Source organism: Myodes glareolus, chromosome 5, assembly GCF_982192425.1.
Source record: "Myodes glareolus chromosome 5, mMyoGla1.1, whole genome shotgun sequence".
Taxonomy (NCBI): Eukaryota; Metazoa; Chordata; class Mammalia; order Rodentia; family Cricetidae; genus Myodes; species Myodes glareolus.
This window is the reverse complement of record NC_142030.1, coordinates 23,388,524-23,395,575: the sequence shown is the minus strand read 5'-3', so window position 1 is coordinate 23,395,575 and position 7,052 is coordinate 23,388,524. Positions and strand designations below refer to the sequence as shown.

Sequence of the window (7,052 nt, the reverse complement as noted above, 5' to 3'; positions counted from 1 at the left end):
ACACACATAAATAAATTTTTTTTAAAAAAAATATTTATTTATTATGTATACAATATTCTGTCTGTGTGTATGCCTGCAGGCCAGAAGAGGGCACCAGACCCCATTACAGATGGTTGTGAGCCACCATGTGGTTGCTGGGAATTGAACTCAGGACCTTTGGAAGAGCAGGCAATGCTCTTAACCTCTGAGCCATCTCTCCAGCCCCCACATAAATAAATCTTAAAAAAAAAGGAAGAATTATAGAACAGGAAAAAGTTCCAGGAAGTTGAGGTCAATTATGATACTCCATATAGAAGGGAAAAAATGGAAGAAAATAAAAACTTTTATCACAGATGACTGAAGGTACTACTTTTTTGTTTGTTTTTGTTTTCTGAGACAGGGTTTCTCTGTGTAGCCCTGCCTGTGCTGGAACTCACTCTGTAGACCAGTCTGGCCTTGAGTTTACACAGATCCACCTGTCTCTGCCACTGAATTCTGGAATGAAAGGCATGCATGTGTGGCTACCACCACTTAGTTGAAGATACTACTTAGCATAGGGTCTTCTGTGCATGCCCCACAAACCGCTTTTCCTTCTGTATATAAGAATCCCTTTCCTATACCTGGGTTTCCTGAGATGGTCTTTTTGGGGGGATGCCTCCTCCATCTTCTCTGCATGTCAGCCCTTGAGAAAATCTGATTTCCTCCCGGCTATTTCTTGCCTCCCGAGCATTGGCTTTCCGGGTGCCTTGGATTACAGTAATGTTGGATTCGATGTGTGTCTATACATCATCCTTTCTTCATGTCAGCACCGCAGAGGCCCTGACAGGAGCAGACCATCAGGGCGGTGTGAGGTTCATTATGCTACTCGGACCTGCATGAGATTTGAAACATAATTCCTTTTAAGTTCTAGAAGTTTTGGATTGCAGTTTAACAGAGGTAACCGAAGCCTTCGAAGACAAAAATCACGGATGGAGAGGAAGCTGTATTTTAACTTGATATATACATGGCGAACAGCCAGAAAAATTTCACACGGGAAACTTTGAATTTAGGTTTTTCCTTTTCTCTCTTTCTTTTTCTCTCTTTCTTTTCTTCCTTTTTCCTTCGCTCTCTCTCTGTTTTTCTTTTTTTACATTGTCTTTGGGAGAAACAAAGTAGTGATGATAAAAGAGCCAGGAAAAGCAGGTAGTTAACAGTATAGTTTGTTTTTAGATTTAAGTCAGTATTTCTCTGGTGACGAGAGTCTGAAGTTTAATTACCCTCCCCTTCCTGGTGCAGAGGGGAGGCACTCTTGAAATGGAAATTTTCTTTTCTAAGGGGGCAGCCTCTGCTCTCTTTTCTGAGCAGTTTCCAAGACTGGGAGTGTGGGTCAGTGGTGGGAGCATGCGCACTCGCACTTTGCAGGTGCACGGCTCTGGGTTATCCAGCGCCTGCGCACTTTGCAGGTGCTCGGCTCTGGGTTATCCAGCGCCAGTAGGATCTAGAACTAAGTGCTTACTCCTCTACCCATCCAGGGAGGGACAGACAAGCATCTAATTGGTTTTGTTAAGAACTCATGAATGGAGGCAGTCTTCACTCCACAGAGCAGAATGGCAACTCCTGTTGGACACGGGCAAAACTGGGTTTTGTGAGAGAGGGACAAGGAAACAGAACAATATGGAGTTGGGGAAATTTTGGGGAAATTTGCTTGGTAACAGGAGGTTGCAGGTGGGTTTTTTTTTTTCCCTGTAAGGATTAAAGCAGGAGGTACTTCCTCCCTGTGGTGACTCAGGAAACTGGAATCTCTTGGTAAGAAAATGCCCTGTTTGGGCTCTGTGTGCTTTCTTTTCAGTCTGATTTATCCTTTTGATTTGGCCTGATCACTCTTGGGACCCACAAAGACCTCAGGTCACAGCAATGGCTTCCCATCATTTCAGTTAACTACATCTTTTAAAAAAATATTTATTTATTTAAAATATTTATTTATTTATTAAGCATACAATGTACTGCTGGCAAGGAAGGAACCAGGTCTCATTACAGATGGTTGCGAGCCACCATGTGGTTACTAGGAATTGAACTCGGGACCTTTGGAAGAGTAGCCAGTGCTCTTACCCTCTGAGCCATCTCTCCAGCCTGTTAAAAAATATTTATGTATTTATTTTGTGTATATATGTGTGTGTGCCTGGGTGTGTGTATGTGCACCACATGTGCGGAGGAACCCTTGGAGGTCAGAGGAGGGCACTGCATCACCTGGAACTCGATTTATAGGTGGTTGTAAGCTACTATACGGACAGGTACTGGGATTGGAACCTCAAGTTTTGTTTGCTTTTGAGACAGGGCCCACTATGTAGCCTTGGTTGTTCTGACTCACTATACAGATCAGGGTGGCCTTGAACTAGATCTGCTTGCCTTTGCCTCCAGAGTGCTGGTGTTAAAGATGAGGGACGCTACACCCAGCCACACCCACTTCTTGCTGAGAGGAGTGTTTGCATACATAGAAGAAGCAGGGACATTGTGGGTGACATCTTTGGATTCTGCTCCCACATTAGGTGAAACCTAATCACAAGAGGAGTGGGGGCAAGGGTGAGGAGGCGCTCGATAGTTGTCTAGTTTTGAATAATAGACTTTGAGCAAAATGGACGTATTTCATTTCCAGACGGAAGCGATGCAAGGGCCGCACGAGCTTGCAGATCTGTGAGGCCTGTGTGGTTCGGTTCTATCCCTTTTGCGGTCCCAAAGACCTCAGAGTGAAATTACCAAGCTGCTCCTTGGGGGATGGTTGCTCTGCAGAATCAGCAGGCTTGCGGTGACTTTGCATTGGCAGGCACTAAAGTGCTGGTGTATTAAGTCATTGGGGTTTTGAGCTTGTCTGGGCTGCATTGTTTAATGAGTTCATCACTATTACAGCAGGTGGCTTCCGTTCTTACCGACACCCTAGCCCATGTTCTTACCTACACCTTAGCCCAGGCACTGACTTCGGCCTTCCTCTTTCTTTAACTTTGCCCATCTACACGCTTGCCTCCGTCTTCTCTGGGCAAACTTCTCCTGATCCAGTGTTGATGCACAGTTCAGCTTTTGCTTCAAAAGTTTTTTACTTGAGTCAAAGACAAAGCACCATGTTCTAGGAACATGGATTCAGGTTGCATTGAATAACATGTTCTAACATGTCAGTAGTTTCATGAAGTTTTTTATAGTTCATGAAATTTTTACAGTCGAGAAACAAAAGAGAGCCATAAATCAAGACACCTTTCAAGCGTGTTGGTGGGAACCCCAGTGAAGGAGCCCGCTCCTACAAAGTCGGCTAGGGTTCCTGACTTGGGGGTCGTTAAGACGCAGGTCGGTTACAGCACAGTAGGAGACTCAGTTGCGGCTGTTAGGTCATAGCTGGGTCTTAGTTTCTAGGTTTGTGGAAACTACTGGTTTGTTAAATTCCTATATTCTAAGGCTTTCTTTCTTTGCTCTCTCTTTGGTAGCTGAAAGATGTCAGGTTATATACGAATATGGGTGATGAGGGTCTATTAACTGGGCCACAGATCATTTGGCTCTGGGTCTGCAACATTCTGATTCTTCATAAGCAGGATGTTCTAGTAAGCCAATCAGCCTGGAAGAGTCTTAAGCTAGGCATGGTTTCTATGTGGAAACTTCAGCTTCTAACAGCCTTGCCCCAGAGCCTTTGAGCCTGGTGCTACTGCATTGGTGTCGGACTCCACTAAGACCTGGCAGAGAGAACACAAGAAATTTCTGAACAGGTAATTTACATTTGTGCCATTTTAGAGTTTACAAAGAGTTACTTAAACTGAGCCTCAACACAGCCGTTGGTGAGGCGGTTACTACCCCCACTTCACGATGCAGGACACAGAGCTTCCCCAAGGACAGTACCGGGCTTGCTTTCCCTACCCACATCCCTGTTACTGTTTTAAGCGGTTTCTTGTTCCTTGGCCTTATTTGCTTGCCTTCCTGCTTAGACACTTGCATTGGATCTGGGACTTCCTTTGCTTATTACCCAAGGGGTGGGTTCTTTCCTTCAGTGTTTTAGTCCTTAGTAAGGGCCAGGCGTTAACACGCTCCACTGTGCTCTCTGGACTGAAGAGATTTTAAGGATCTTTGGCCGAGAAAACTTAGTATAAAAATGGAAAACAAATGTATCTGACGCATTAAGATTTTCTTCAGGAAGAGTGACAAGCATTTCTGGGATGCTTAAGGACTCTTCCTGTCCAATTCTTGGGTTCCCTGGTGTATCCTTGTGAGTGAGCCTGGCATTTTCCTGAGTTGCTCTTCAATCTGCTTACCCTTAGAGAACAGTGATCCCTGGGAGGTAGGGTAACCATTCACCTCATACACTTAGCCAGAAGCGGATGTGATTGTCTTCCCAAGCCAACCAGGCAGCAAGGGAAATAGAATTGGTAATTTAGAACAATTACCATTCCCCAGTTTTTGTCAGACATCAAAGCAACCAACCATAGTGAGGTGGTATTGATATTAATAATTAAACAGAGTTAAACATAGTTAATAATAAGTGTGCCTAATAGAGACACGCATGATGTAACACCCCCCCCCCCCGCGTATTATACAATCCTTATTCCTTTAGGTTTTAAAAGTATTTTATATGGTAGAACAACCACATAGTTTTGATTCCTGTTAAAGTTTTATAAAGGAGAACCATCTAGAAACAGATGACAGTACTTCACGAGAAAACATTGATCATTCATATTCATCAGACCAGCTGGTGATCCCCCTAACAAGACATTGGGGTACATGTCCGGGGGTGTCCTTGTCAGCTCGTCACACGCTGGGGTCATCTGGGAAGAGAAACCGCAGTTGAGAAAACTCCTGTATAAGATTGGCCTTTAGCCAACTCAGTTTCTTGACTGACAACCGATGTGTGTGTGTGTGTGTGTGTGGGGGGTACTCCCCTGCAGGTGGTCCTGGGAAGAGAGCTTCCAGCAGACCACGGGCATTTCTGGTTTTTGAGGTCCCCGCCCCAGAATTTTCTATCATTTTATATCACCGATCTTTATGACTGGGAGATTTTCCGCTTTGAGGAAACCAAGGTATCTTCAGAGGGGCAGTCTCCTTCCTTAAGGAAAGGATTTGAGTAGGGTATGTTCTACTGATGGTGATACATAGGGCGTTGTGTGTCTCGGTACTCTCACACATCTCCGCGGGAAACCCGTATATTCTGTAACTGGAAACTTCAGCTCTTGTCTTCTGTAAGATCATTAAGTGCTCCCGCTACAATCTACTTGAACAACCACAAAACAGTCTAATTTTGAACAGTATTGTTAGCCTTGCTTGTACAAGGCCTCAAAAAATTAGTCTAAGACTCAGAATTGTTCCTCTCCACGGAAATCTTTAGTAAAAGGCGAAAGATTTATACGATCTGAAGAGAAACCAGAGTATGTCCTAACTGCTTAGGTGTACAGTCCTCGGCCGACTGTACCTCCTACTTCACCAATGGTAACTATTCTCCTCTAAAGACGGTGACTGTTTCATTCGTTTAGGATAAAATTTTGAAATATCCGTCAAATTAAGAAATTAGGATGAATAAAAATGAAAACAAAAAAGTTCATTGTTCTTTTAAATGATGTAATTACCCGTGTGCAGTGCATTGTGGGTATGCAAATGTCGCCGATGGGCCGCGTGGCCTCCCTTGGTTTACGGAAGTGTCTTGAATTTGTTCCCGTTGCCGCTAGGCGCTGGGCCGCCACCAGGGGTCAGAGCGAAAGCCAGATTTACAAGCGTCCAGACGTGTGTGACTTTGGCTTTGCTTGTGCGCTTTAATTCAAGCACTGGTATGTAGAGGCAGAGGAAGGGGTAACCGTAGAATTTGAGGCCTGTTTGGTCTACATAGCGAGTGCCAGGCCTCCAGGGTTACATATGGGAACAAAACTAAAATCAAAGTATGACTTTTCTGGGCAGAGCCCACTGTAGCGCGCGTGTCTAGCATGCATGAGGGAATGGGTTCCATTCTCAGCCCCATCACAGAAATACAAAGAAAAAAGTTGAGAGCACCATCTTGTCTTTAAAGGCTGTGGGTACAGCTCAGAGGCAGAGTGCCTGCCTGCCGTGCAGCAAGGTTTAATCCTATTGTAAAATCTTTCCAGCCTGGCAGGGGTGGCAAATGCCCGACCTCTCAGCACGGAAAAGTGTTCCACTGTTTTGTGAAAGTAAATAAACAACCCAGGACTTAATAAATCCGTGTTTATTTATTTCCGGTGCTTGAGCTTGAACGTTGGCCATGACACCCTCTGTCACCCAGCTACACCTCACCTCTCTTTATTATGATTGGAGAATAGTACGACATTCTTAGTTTATGAGACTGATCGGGAAATCACTAGGTCCGAGAGGGTACGGAACTCAGGGTGAGCCTCCTGTCTTGGCCTCTTTCTAATGCTGGGATTACAGGTGTGAGCCACTCTTCTCGCTTCTTACAGCCTGGTGACCGAGGATCACCTATTCTCCGTCAGTGCTGGGAATAGAGTCCCGCGCCACAGTGCTCAGCCCCACTGATTCGCTAAAAACAAAACAAAGCAACTTCTTCTGCAGTAAAAATTCAGGGAAGAATAGGAAAGAAACACAAAGAAATTTTACATAATAAAAACAATATGCATATGTAAATGTGCTATCAATTGATCCTACAGAAGAATGCGTTTAGACTAACAGTAATGACACATGCTGGGGCAGGAGGACCGCTGTGAGTTCACTGTCATTCTGAGTTACACAGGAAGGTTGAGGGCAGACTGAGCTACAGAGTGAAACCTTGTCCCAAATAGCAAAAATAGAGCTGGACAGGTGGTTCAGAAGCCAAGGGCACAGGCTGCTCTTGCAGACGGCTGCAGTTAGGCTCCCAGAATTAATATCGGGTAGCCCACAACTGCCTGGAACTCTTTACCTGGGTTCACCGCTGTTAATATTTTGCTGTATTTGTTTTTTCCCCTCTCCATTCACTGACACATGCACTTTTAAAAATCACTTGGAGGGAAGTTAATCCTGGCCCTTCACCTTAAATAATTATGTGTTTCCTAATGATAGGATCACCCGCACACATTGCTACAGAACAACTTCACATCATGAACTTCAACATAATTGGTACTTTC

The 7,052-nt window shown here is 44.5% G+C and overlaps 1 non-coding gene across 1 annotated transcript; it reads right to left on the bottom strand.

Moving 5' to 3' along the window:
- Positions 1-5,239: 5,239 nt before the first annotated feature.
- On the bottom strand, positions 5,240-5,355 carry LOC125412368 (U5 spliceosomal RNA). Its single transcript, XR_007235577.2, has one exon. It is a non-coding gene; the product is annotated as a U5 spliceosomal RNA (small nuclear RNA).
- Between the last annotated feature and the right edge of the window lie 1,697 nt (positions 5,356-7,052).